The following is a 12,886-nucleotide window of genomic DNA, read 5'->3' as shown; positions in this document are numbered from 1 at the left end:
AAAAAAAAAAGAAAAAGTGGAGAGGTGAAGACAAGATGGTGACTGCTAACACACTTTGCCCAATCCCTCTACAACAAATTCCTGGAAAAACTGAGTGAAACAGACACAAATAATTATCCTGGAATTCTCAGCATCTAATGAGAACATAAATAATTAGATTGAGCGCTGATTGGAAGGGAGATGGAGTGAGGTCAGTGACTGCAGAGAGAAAAGAAGCCAGGACCAGTTGACAAGTAGCCATTTTAAACACAGAGGCAGGTAAGAAGAAGAAGAAAAAAAAAAAAAAAACTTCACAGAATCCACACAGCAATAAAGAAACATGTAGACAGATTGCAAGGATTTTAAGGTGAACCAAAATTGCATGAGAGCTGTGAGAGGAACACACAGGGAAGTGGGTTAGATTTCCAGTGGTTCAGGCAGCCATGAGCAAGGAGGGAGCCAGTAAAAGAAAATACAACTCATCTCTAGAAAATCAAGTCGAACCCACTGCTATTGATTCAATTCTGACTTATTGAAATCCTTTTTTGGGCCAGAATGGAACTGTCTTGAGGGACTTCTGGGGCTGTGCATCTTCTTTCTGCCATATAGTGGGCTCAAGCCACTAGCCTTTTGGTAGCCCAGTGCTTTAACAACTACACACAGCCTTTTGGACTGAGGACCTATGCAGAGGGAAAAGCCGGTCTAGGGTAGCTGAAGTAACTAGGCTCAGATGGATTCCTTCTTTGTTTGAATCTGGACAAGAGTTGAATAAATGGCTATGGGCTGCATGTGTCCATAAGGGTACCTGACCTGCACCAGTGAATCATGACTGGTCAGGCACATGCTTCACTCCAAAAAGTGCAGCTTCCCTGTGAATAGGGGCAAAACTTCTCCTCACCTGGTGGCCAGTGAAGTGAGATCCCACTACCACCTGCTGATGCCTAGCCATCCTTAGCAACCAACTCCCAACAGACAAACCCAGTGACTGTAGCTCTCCCTTCTTGTGCTTGCATCACTGGATGATCTTTCTCTCACACTGAGAGCAAGAGGCACACACCAAGTACCTTCTGACTTGGAGGTGCCCACTTATGCCATGCTCCTTTCACCTCCATGGACACATGCCCAAGTGGATCAGTGGTTTCCATCATGACCACCTGCTCCCTGGGCTGCTGGCTGACAAAAACTTCAAAACTCCCTCTTCCTCAGTTACCATATCTTTCTCTTGTTTCTCTCTAACACATAATCAACAAATTAAGACAAAAAATTCAAAATGTCTCAGAGACATCAGACAACTTCAGTTCACACAAACAAACAGGATAAGATGTCAAAAACAAATGACCAAATTAAAGAACTAGGAAATCTCCTTGAGGAGGAACAGTTAATAGAAGTACCTGATTCCAGAGATCAAAAAAACCATAAACACAAGCAAGAAAAAGACAGACAATATCCTTGAAAGATTCAGAAATCATGCAAGAACTAAATGACAAAATAAATAGACAATTAGAAATCATACAAAAACAGAAATTAGAAACCCAGAAGATAAACGCTAAAATTACAGAGACTGATAACACATCTGAAGGGCAAGAAAATAAAATTGAAGTAGCCGAAAAACCCATTTCCCAGCTAGAAGACAAATCCTTTGACACCAGCTTGTATGAGGAAATATAAGAAAAAAAGAATGAAGAAAACCTAAGGGTTATATGGATGATATCAAAAGAAATAACATACACCTGATTGGAATTATAGAATAGGAGGAGGCAAAAGAAAACTACAGAGAAAACTGTCAAATATTTACTAGTAGAAAACTTCCCCAACCATGAAAGATAAAAAGTTATCCATCCAAGAAGCTCAACAAACCCCATACACAATGAACCCAAGAGAACCAGACATATCATAATCAAACTTACCAAAACCAAAGACAAAGAAATAATCTTGAAAGTAGCTCAAGTAAAACAAACTGTTACCTACAAAGGACAACAAATAAAACTAAGCTCTGATTTCTCAGCAAAACCATGGTGGCAAGAAAACAAGAGATGACATATACAAAACATTGCAGGAAAAGAATTGCCAACCAAGAATTATATATCCAATAAAAGTATCCCTCAAATATCATGGTGAAATTAGGACATTCCCAGACAAGCAGAATGAAGGGAATTTATAATAAAAAACTAGCCAAATTTACAAGATACACTAACAGGAGTCTTTCCAACAGAAAACCAGCAACAGAAACAACTAAAGATTAAGACACATGACTTCTTAAGACATATAACAACACAACCCAGAACCAACCAGAAAAATAATTCTCAAAACTGAAATAAGCTTGCAAAATGGAGAATGGGGAACCAGAGAAGTTAATCTGTAAAGGACAGCAACTACAAAGCAAATAGAAGGAATAAATGGCATAATTACAAAACTTCTAAATGGAGAAGAAGAAAGAATGATACCAATAAAAAGCAGATTATTCCAAATTTAGGGAGATAAAAATCTACTACAAAGTAACCACAAAGAAAATTAATAATCCTTCTAACCAAAATAAGAAAAGAGAAAATCACAAAAACACAGTAAACACTAAATCAACAACACTGAAGAAACAGAAAAGAAAACTCAGTAACAAAATGAATTCAGCACAGAAAAACTATTGGAACAAAGAAACCCTCAACACCAAATGACAGAACACAAAAAATGACAGCAGTAAATTCATAGGCAGTGTTACTAAACCTGAATGTAAATGAATTAAATGCCCCAAACAATATAAACAGAGTGACAGTTTGGATAAGAAAAGAGGACCCATTGATCTACAGCCTACAAGAAACTTAACTTAGGCACAAAGATAAAAATGCATTAAAAATCAAGGGATGGGAAAAAAAATGTATATCTCAAGCTAATGGCAACCAAAAAGAACAATAATGGCAATATTAACTTCTAATAAAGAAGACTTTAAGATGAAAACCATCAAAAGGTAAATGTTAGGTCATTATATGATGATAAAATGATCAATTGACCTGGAGGACATAACCTTAATAAATATCTATGCACAAAGTGAAAGAGCTCCAAAATACAAAAAGCAAACATCAACTGAGCAGAAAGAAGGAACAGACAATTCTAAGGAAGGTTGGGCAATCTACTTCTATAGTGCTACCGCCTCGGAAAACCAAGGAGGGTTGCTATGAGTCAGGTTCAACTCAAGGGCACATAACAACAACAACAACAACACAATAGTAATGTTGTTGTTGTTGTTATGTGCCGTCAAGTTGGCCCCAACTCATAGCGACCCCTCCTTGGGTTTCCAAGGCAGTATCACTACGGAAGTAGGATTACCCAACCTTCCTTCCGAGGAGTGGCTGGTGGGTTTGAACCGCCAGCCTTCTGGATAGCAGTCAAGTGCTTTTAGCCACTATGCTACCAGAGCTCAGGAGACTTTAACACAACACTTTTGATGAAGCAAGGAAAAAATTGAAAAAAAAAAAAAAAAAACCTCTACAAAGATATGGAAGATCTCAAAAACAAAATCAAACAACTAGACCTCATACACATACAAAACACTCCACCCCTCCTAAAAAAAAAAATACACATTTCCCAGTGTACATGGATCATTCTTCAGAAGATATCATATGTTAGCTCACAAAACATGCCTCTATAAAATTAAAATATTGAAATACTACAAAGCATCTTCCCAAATCATTACACTATAAAATTAGAAATCAATAATAAGAAGACCAAGGGGGAAAATTAAATACATGGAAACTGAATAACACACTACTCAAGAACTAGTGGGTAATAGAAGAAATAAAGATGAAATTAAAAAATTCCTTGAATCAAACGAGAATGAAAACACAACACACCAAAACTTTTGGGACACAGCAAAAGCAGTACTCAGAAGGGGGATTTATAGCGACAAATGCATATATCAGGAAAAAAAAAAAAAAGAAGAAGAAGAAGAAAGAACCAATATCAGCACCTTAACACAGCAACTCCAAAAATTAGAAAATAAAAAAAAAAAAAAAAAAAAAAAAAAACCCTACAGTCTCTAAAAGAAAGGAAATAATGAAGATCACAACAGAAATAAACGAAACAAAAACAATAGAAAAATCAACATGACTAGAAGCTGATTCTTTGAAAAAAAATAATGAAATCAACAAACCACCTGCATATATAACTAAGAGAAGATGAAAATGATGTGAACAATAAATGAAAAGGCCAACATCACAACAGAACCAACTGAAATAAAAAAGAGAATAACAGAATACATTGAAGAACTGTACTCCAACAAATTTGAAAACCTAGAAGAAACAGACAAATTTAACAAATTTAATCTAGAAACATTGGAACTACCTAAACTAACACAGACTGAGTGAGAAAACTTGAACAGACTCATAACAAAAGAAGAATTGAGCAGGTCATAAAAAAAAAAAAAAAAAATTCCCCACATACAAAAAAAAAGTCCTGGCCTAAATGGCTTCACAGAAGAATTCTGTCAAATGTTCAGAGAAGAGGTGACACCTATCCTACTCAAACTATTCCAGAACATAGAAAAGGATGGAATATTTGCAAATTCATTCTATGAGTTGAGCTTAACCCTGATGTCAAAACCTGGTAAAGATACCACTGAAGGAAAAACTACAAACCAATATCTCTCATGATTTTAGGTGCAACAAAATCCTAGCCAATAGAATCCAACACTATCAAAAATATAATACACCATGACTGCTTTGGTTCTTTACTGGTACTATTACAGAAATACCACAAATGCATGGCCTTGGAAAACAGGAATTTATTCTCTTATGGTTTAGGAGGCTAAAAGACTGAGTTCAAAGTTCTTGATCTAAAAGCTGGGTGAAGGCCCTTCAACCTTGCTTCAGCTCTTTCTGTGGTTCCAGGTCCATTGAAGCTTTAGGTTATTTTCTGACTCACAGAGCTGCTGGCTGCTCAGGCTGACAAACCCAAGCTACAATGGCACAATCCCAAGATCTCCAGACAGCATAGCAGCCAAGACTTGACCAAATGCTGGATCCAGATGTGCCAAAAAGCTAAGCTAAAGACCTTTCTCAAACTTGTCCTTATACACTGGAAGCCAGCCCCACCCCAAAGGCAACTACTTAGCTGCTCAGAGCAGATTCCATCACGGAGTTGATCACTAGCTCATCGTGGGGAATAACTACATCTATCTGCCCAGTCACTCAAAACCATGGCCCAGGCAAGTCGACACACAACCTTAACTACCACAATTGACCAAGTGATATTCATAACAATTATGCAAGGATTGTTCAACATCAGAAAAACAATCAAAGTAATCCATCACATAAATGAAACAAAGGAAAAGAACCATACTATCATATCAATTGATGCAGAAAAGGATTTGATTAAATCCTACACACATTCCTGATAAAACTCTCAGTAAAGAATAGAAGGGAAATTTCTCAGTATAATAAATGGTATATATGCAAAACCAACAGCCAATATTTTTTCTGAATGGAGAAATACTAAAAACATCCCCCTTATGAGCAAGAACCAGACAAGGATGCCCTCATCACCACTTCCATCCAGCATTATGTTGGAAGTCTTAGCCAGGGAAATATGGCAAGAAAAAGAAAAGTATCCATTTGTCAAAGAAGAATTAAAGTTATCACTATTTGCAGATCCTCGACATAGAAAACCCAAGAGACTCTGCAAGGCAACTACAGGTAGTAATAGGAAGACTCAGCAAAGTGACAGGATAGAAGATCACCACATGAAAATTAGCTAGATTCCTCTACATCAACAAAGAGATCTCAGAAAAGGAAATAAGGAAAGCAATATCATTTGTGATAGCTACCAAAAAGATGAAATACTTAGGAATAAATGTTACCAGGGACAGAAAAGACCTATAGAAAGAAAACTACAAAAAACTACCACAAGAAGCTGTAAGGGACCTACATAAATGGAAGAATATTCTATGCTCATGGATAGAAAGATTGAATATTGTGAGAATGTCAATAACTACTCAAAGCAACTACATATCCAATGCACTCCTAATGATCCTGGTGCATATTCCATCAACATTCTTTAAGAACATGGGAAAAAAAAACAGTCATTAATTTTCTCTGCAAAGAAAAGAGAGCTCAGATAAGCAAAGCACAACTGAAAAAGAAAACAAAGTACTAAGGCCCACAGTCCTTGATCTCAAAACCTTCTACATAGTCACAGCAGTCAAAACAGCCTAGTATTGGTACAGCAATAGCCATATATCAAGTGGAACAGAATTGAAAACCCAGAAATAGATCCATCCTCCTATGAACAGCCACAATCCATCAAATGGGGGAGAGATAGTCTCTTCAACAAATGGTGGTGGCAAAACTGGATATCCATTTGCAAAAAATTGAACAATATCTGTGTATCACACCATTCACAAAAACTAACTCAAAATGAGTCAAAGACCTTAATGTAAAAGGCAAAACTATAAAGTTCATCAAAGATAAAATGGAGGCAAACTTGTTGTTGTTGTTGTTATGTGCCGTCGAGTCGGCCCCAACTCATAGCGACCCCTCCTTGGGTTTCCGAGGCAGTATCACTACGGAAGTAGGATTGCCCAACCTTCCTTCCGAGGAGTGGCTGGTGGGTTTGAACCGCCAGCCGTCTGGTTAGCAGGCAAGTGTCTTAGCCACTATGCTACCAGAGCAAACTTAGAGGCCCTAATTTATGACATACATGGACTATCAAGTATAACCCAAAATGCACAGACAGCAAAGAGAAACTACATGACTGGGACCTTTTAACAATTAAATGCTTATGTGTATCAATAGACTTTGCCAAAAGAGTAAAAAGAGAACTCAAAGATAGGAAAAAATATTTGTCAGCAACATATCTGACAAAGGATTTATGTCTAAAATTTATAGAAAACTTCAACACCTCAAAATCAAAAAGACAAACAATCCAATTCAAAAATGGACAAAGGACACAAATAGGCAATTCACCAAAGAAGACACTCAGACAGTAAACAAGTACATGAAGAAAGACTTGTGATCATTAGCCATTAGAGAGATGCAAATCAAAACAATGAGATATCATCTCTCCCCAGCAATAATAGCAAATTTCAACAAGAGAGAAAACAACAAACACTGGCAAAGATGGAGAGATTGGAACTCTCATATACTGTTGTTTAGACAACAACAGTGTCCAAATGGTAAATCCACTGTGGAAAATAGTGTGGTACTTCCTTTAAAAGTTAGAAATACCATTGAATCTGGCAATCCCAATACAAAGTATATATCCTAAAGAGATGAGATCCTTGACACAAATAGATATATACGCACCCATGTTCATGGCAATACTATTTACAATAGCAGAGATGGAAACTACTTAAGTACCCATTAAAAGATGAATGGATAACCAAACTATGGTATACACATGGAATGGAATACTATGCAACATTAAAGAATAATGAAGAATTCATTAATCACCTCATAATCTGGATGAACTTGAAGGACACTATGCTGAATGAAATAAGTCAATCACAGGACAAATATTGTCTGAGTCTGTTATTACAAACGTTAAGGAAAGGTTTATACAGGAAAGGAAATTTTCTTGTTGGTTAGCAGGGAAGGGAGGGGAGAGAAAATTTCTAACTAATTAAGAGACGTGTTGCTTTGGGTGAAGGGAAAGGCAATATAACAAAGGTGCGTGACCAGCATACTATCACTAAAGAAAAGGAAGACAGAGAAGTGCACAAGGATACAGACAGCAAATGTAAACATTATTACATATATAATACTGCATTATCAGTAATAAAAAAAAAATTACTCTATAAGTGGATACATAAGTGGACAGGCAAAGTATAGGTAGATGAATGAGAATATACCCACGAACATACATAGATCTGTCAGATGATATTGCCACATACGTATTTGTATGTGCTATAAAAATATCCATATAGATTATAGAGCTAACAGAGGACAAAGTTAGCATAACTTCTTAACCAGAGCTAAGCACCTTGAGGGAGTGAGTTGCTGGGCCTTGGGCTCAGGACCATGGTTTCAGAAGACATCAAGCTAAATTGTCAAAATATAACACAAAAAACATTGTTCTATATCCTACTTTCACAAACACCATCTGGGTTCTTAAAAGCTTGTGAGTAGCTGTCTTAGATGCATCTGTTGGTCTCTCCTCATCCAAAGCAAACAATAGTAAAGAAAATCAAAGTTGTACAGAATCAATTAGTCCAAGGGAACAATGGACCATGGGAACCTCACCCTACATGACCTTGAGACCACAAGAACTAGACGGTGTCTACGAATGCCAACCACTTGAAAAAAGATCAAAATTTGAGATCCTGCTATATAGAGTGGGAGAAAAAATGTGGAACAAAATTCAAAAACCTAAAGACCAGGATTGCTGGTTGTATAGACACTGGTGAAGCCTCTAGCGCTATGGCTCTGGGTTACCCTTTGTGCTTAGAATTGGACTCACTCCCTTGGCTACTACTTGAACAACCAGGGAGATGCACTCCTTGGAACAATCAATCATGAGAGGTTAGAAGGGCAGCATTTGTGCAGGAAGAAAGCTAGGCATTCAAGAAAGCATAGGTATGATGGACACAGGGAAGGGGTAACCACAGAAGAGGTAGGAGGAGAGCTGTTACATTGTGGGACTGTAGTCAATGTCATGAAACAAAATATATATGGACTGTTGAATATAAAAAAAATCTGCTTTGTAAAATTGTACCCAAATCACAATAAAAATTAAAAAGAAAAGGGGAAAGAAATGAGACCAGGTTAAGATTATTTGCAAATTTGTCCATTTCTTTCATGTGACAGACAGAATAAGATGAAAATGGATTGACTTCTACAGAAAAGATAATAGGGAAATTTTGCCTAAGAGCATACTATTGAAAATAAGACACAGAAGCAATGGAGTAGAGCAAAAGATAATAAGAAAACAAGTTGTCTTAGTTATTTAGTGCTGCTATAACAGAAATACCACAAGTGGATGATTTTAACAAACAGAAATTTATCTTCTCACAGGTTAGGAGACTAGCAGCCTGAATTCAGAGACCAGCTCTAGGGAAAAGTTTTTTCTTTAAGCTCTGGAGGAAGGTCATTGTCTGTTCAGTTGCTGCTTCTTGGTTTCTTGCATATCTCCATGTGTCTTGGCATCAATCTCACCCCATCTCTGCTTGCTGGTTTGCTTATTAAACTCTTTTATATCTCAAAAGTGATTAACTCAAGACACATTGTACACTAATTCTGTCTCATTAACATAACAAAGAAATCCCAAATGAGGTGATAATTGCAGGCATATAAAACGTGTTGGGGGGGGCCTGCTTTAATCTGTAACATCCTATCTTTTGACCTCACAAAATTAATGTAGTTGCCACATGCAAAATGCATTCACCAAGTCACATCATCCCAAAAATCTTAAATCAACTCCAAGTCCAAAATCTCATCTTTGGATCATCTAAAATATGGGTGCTATTTTAGGCATAATCCATTCTGGGGCAAAAATCCTGTTCACCTGTTCACCTGTGAACCTGTGAAATCTAGAACACAAGTTATCTGTTTCCAAAGTACAATGATGGAACAGACACAAAATAGCATTTCCATTAAAAGTGGGAGAAATTGGAGGGAAAGAAGGGATAACAGGAACCAACAAAGTTCAAAACCCAGCAGAAGAATTTACATTAGTTCTCAAGGCTTGAATATAAGCTTTTGTTCTTTGGGACTATCTGGTCAATGGCCCTGCCTTCCAGACTCTGGGTATTGGCCATGTGTAGGTCCCTCAGCCTTGGGCTCCAGCTCCACCTCCCAGGCCCTCTGGGATGGCAACTCTGTTCTCTTGGCTTTAGGTGGCCCCGTTCTCCTAGTCCATCTAAGCAGTAACCCTACTAGCTCTCAGCCCTTGCAGACCCCATTTTTCTGCCTCTTGGGCATCTCAGTCCAGCCCCCTCAGCTTTGTGTCACAGCCCCATTCTCCCTGGCATGCATTAACAGCAGCCTCACACTTCAGAATTGAGTTAGTGAAGATTCAACTCTGAAACCTAGGAGTCTGTGGCCCCACCTTTTGAGATTCGTGAGACTATGGCCTTAGCATTTGAAAGCATGAAGGCCTGCTTCCTAGACTCCTTCCAATGGTTCTGCTGATCTGAGAGCTATTCCATGGATGATCCTTTTCTTTTCTTGAAGGACAAAATTTGTAGCTCCTTTGGCCTTTTTCTTCTCTGTAGAATTCCAAGAAGCAGAGACTATTCTTCCTTTCATTCTTTCTCTGGCCCTTCAAGTATAAGCTGATGAGTTTTCTGCTGTGGTAGTTGCTTAGATCTTGGATTTCTTCCTGGTTCAGTCATGACAGATGAAGCAAAGAATTGACCCAAATTTCTAAAATGTGGGTGAACTTTAACAATAACTGGAATTGGAAAAAATTACAGGTCAATACCCTGATAGAAAATTAATCTCCCTCTTAGAAAACAAGAGTAGCGTGCACATTGCATAGCCATCAAATCTCTTAATCAGCTAAAGAGTGGGAAACAACAATAACCAGCTCAAGATGGTGGTGAACTGTGGTGTGCTGAGTGTGTGTCACTCTCCACAGGCCTTGCAATAATCCAGACTTCTACATCAGGTCCCTATCATTTTTCCTATTTCAGTTATTGTTCCAATACACCTCCATTTTACAAATGCTGGTCTGTTCCAATTTCACTGCATCAGCCATGACTGGACCAGTTGAACTGGTTCAAAGCCCTGGTTAGATCCATCAGTCACAGGCTTAATCCCTTTAACAAAAGATTATGTAGCCATATATTTGGTATACTTTCTAGAACATGTGTCCTTAGTGTGTACAACAGAATTTCCCACATCTTAATTTCTGCTATTATTTTTCACAGTTTATTTATTTATTTGTTTGTTTGTTTGTCATTTGAGGTCAGGATTTGGTAATGGAAAATGATTAGGATGCTGTCTTCTCTTAGTCTGGACTAAGCTGTTCCTGGATGGCACATTCAACCTTTCTACAGAGTGGCCACCAAGTCTATTTTCTGGTGTTTGAGGGAATGTGAGTCCAAGAACAAATGGACAGTCTTCCATGGGTGGTTCCAATTCTAATCAAACTATCAAATGCAAAGTGAGTATGAAATCTAATGTTCTGGCCACTCCCAGCTCACTTGGCCAGAGCTGGGCTCTGGTGTCTCAGCTCACTCTTCTAAAACATCCCCTAGAAATGTTACTAATGTTTATTGACCTTTTTTTCTGTGTGCCAGACACTGTTTTAAGTTCTTGGCATGTGTTCATTTCATCTTCATAATTACCCCTGTAAGTACTATTATTTTCATCATTCTCCTCTTACAGATGAGGAAACCAAGGCACAGAGAAGTAAAGTAATTGGCCAAGGTCTTATGGCCAGTAAGGATAGAGTCTGGATTTGAATCTTGACTCCCTGGTCCAGGATATGTGCATTTAACCATCACTTTACAAGTATTCATGCTTTTTAACTCACCATGAATTGCTTTTGTCAGCAATCAAAAACTTCTACCTTCTTATATCCTTTGTGAAATCACACTTACAAACTCAATATCAGGAAGCATCATTTCCAATATGCACAGAGAAGTCCTGATGCTGGCAAATCTGAGAATCCTGAGAGAGGAAGGGAGGATGCGGGGCTCATTTCCCCAAAATCCAAATCCCAGCTCTACCTGGCCAGAGCATCGATATGTCAGGCATGTTGTGTCTAACTGCTCTGGCAAGACCCCCATATGGAGACACATTCAGATTCATTCCAGAAAGGTCAGAAATGTGAGAGGAAGGAGATGAAAAACAATAAACATTTCCAAAAATAGTGCTCAGCTCTTCAAAACCCAGTACAAAACTAAAAATGAAGGCAGGACAGGTAGAGCTAAGAGCAGGGCCTACTGCTTCCTGGAGCTGTTGCTCTGACTTTCCTCTCCTTGGGAGCTAAGTCCAAGGTGTCTTTCCTGAGGGTGAGACTCTGGGCCAGTATCTTTGGAGTCTGGAGTCATGAAGGTTCCCGGATTTCATGTCACTTTTACCATGAAGACTTGGTCATAGCAAGCCTAACAGCATTCAGGAGTTCTGGGATGAAGCAGGAGGGAGTTCTTTAAATAGAGCTGTTTGTTTTCTGCTCTAAGGAATAGATGTTTGAGCCACATTAGCCATGATATGCATTTCCACATATGAGATTTCATCTACCTCCTCAACAATACACAGTTCATTTTTAAGTCCATCTTTTTCCTCACACATTATACTATAAAAAGCAAGAAGATGTCTTGTGGCCCCTTTATGATCTTGTTTGGAAATCTCTTCAGCCATATATATCCAACTGCTACCATCCACCAAACATTTGAACATAACTCAGACAAATTTTTTACCAGTGCAGAAAAAAGCATCACTCTTCTTCCATTGTCCAATCATGTATTCATCTTTTTATTTTAAACCCTCACAAGAAGCACATTTAACATTGTGTTAAAGTTCCAAAATTTAAGGCACTTGAATGGTTTCAGAATTATTGGCCCAGGTCTGAGCTCCAACTCCTTCTTAGCTTTTGCTTATTTTTCTTACAACTGTCATACACTTAGACACAATTAAGTACATTAAGAAATTATTTAATTTGCTGTGCTTGCTTTGGCAGCACATATACTAAAATTTGAATGATACAGACAAGACTAGCATGGCTCCTCCATAAGGATGACATGCAAATTCATGAAGCATTCCATATTTTTCTCTCCTGAGTTTAGAGCCCTATCCCTGCATCTCACTTGAACCTCAGAATTATCTCTGTGAATTCCACTTGCCTAGTTTTCCCTTTCATTCTGTATCTCTTCCCACACCATCACAGAGGGAAAGCTCTTTACTCAAAAGAAAGAGAAAGAATAAAGCACCTTATTTTCTTTTAAAAAGAATTTTAAACCACGGAAAAGATATTTTTA

General features: G+C 38.0%; 1 non-coding gene across 1 annotated transcript; it reads left to right on the top strand.

Moving 5' to 3' along the window:
• Positions 1-12,572: 12,572 nt before the first annotated feature.
• On the top strand, positions 12,573-12,679 carry LOC122150752. The gene has a single exon (XR_006163835.1). It is a non-coding gene; the product is annotated as a U6 spliceosomal RNA (small nuclear RNA).
• The last annotated feature ends 207 nt before the right edge of the window (positions 12,680-12,886 follow it).

Source organism: Orycteropus afer, unplaced genomic scaffold, assembly GCF_000298275.1.
Source record: "Orycteropus afer afer isolate SDZICR_OR568_19922 unplaced genomic scaffold, OryAfe1.0 scaffold00220, whole genome shotgun sequence".
Taxonomy (NCBI): Eukaryota; Metazoa; Chordata; class Mammalia; order Tubulidentata; family Orycteropodidae; genus Orycteropus; species Orycteropus afer.
This window is presented reverse-complemented; position numbering and strand designations above follow the sequence as displayed.